The sequence below is a fragment of the Elephantulus edwardii genome, unplaced genomic scaffold (assembly GCF_000299155.1).
Source record: "Elephantulus edwardii isolate Elephantulus edwardi_28Jun2011 unplaced genomic scaffold, EleEdw1.0 scaffold00187, whole genome shotgun sequence".
Lineage (NCBI taxonomy): Eukaryota > Metazoa > Chordata > Mammalia > Macroscelidea > Macroscelididae > Elephantulus > Elephantulus edwardii.
Window position 1 is genome coordinate 5,369,278 of NW_006399937.1, and position 1,147 is coordinate 5,370,424.

Genomic DNA, 1,147 nt, shown 5'->3' on the forward strand with positions numbered 1-1,147 from the left:
TATCTAATTTTCCTACATTCATGGTTCTCACATTCCATGTTCTAATCACTAGTGTCTGCTTACAACTGTTTCTCTTTCTTTGTATATCCATACTTGAAATCTCAACCTCAGTTGCCCTTTCTGTTATCTGCATGTGTTCTGTTGTACATAGGGTTTTCAGAGGCCTGCTATTTCAGAAGTGGATAGCCAGTCCTTCTTCCTAGTCTGTCTTAATGTCAATGTTCAGATTTAGAGAAGTATCAGACAGACCAGCCAGTTAAATGTATATCCCTTTTTGTGGAGTTAACCATTAGTGTCACTGTTGTCCCTGCCATTTTATTGATAGTATTGATAAATTTTTGTTGTTGTCACTTGCAACTCATAGACACTTGGTGCAACATCTCTGAATTCTGCTCTATCTTGAGCCAATTTCAATGTCTCTGACAGAGTTATTACCCCAGTCACATAGTCAACACATCTCACCAAAGATCTTCCTCTATTGTGTTGTCCTTCAACCCTTTTAAGCATGATGTTTTTCTCCAAGGAGTGGTTGGTCCCTCCTGGAAACAAGCCCAAAGTATGTGAGACAGAGTTTAAAAGTCCTTGCCTCAAAGGAGCAACCTGGATTTCCCCTCTTCAGGACACACTTGTTTGTTCTCTTAGCAGTCCATAGTTTGTTCAATACTCTTCTGAAGCACATGACTCAAAGGCATTAATATCCAGCTCTCTGGTAGATAGCTAACAATTATGAAGACTATGGTCTGGATTTGATGTACCTTAGTGTCTTGACTGACATCATTGCTCTTCAGTGCTCTGGAGAGGTCAAATTTTCCCAGTGCAATTAGCCTTTTCTGGTACCAAGAGGATTGATTGTGGAGGGAGCCAAGCATCTGAAGCTGTTAACAATTTCAGTTTCTTCTCCTTGTATCATGATGCTGCCAAATGTCCCAGTGGTGAGAATCTTTGTTTTATTGATGTGAGCTTCAATTCATATTGAAGCTTTAGTCCCTGCCTTTCTGCTGAAAAAATGAATCCTGATTACCCCAGTCGCTGAATCAATCCACCTCATAGAGGGTCTCCCCCTCCTGCGCTGTCCCTCCACTCTGCCCAGCATGGTGTCCCTCTCCAAAGACCTGTCTCTCCTTACAACATGTCCAAAGTATGTCAG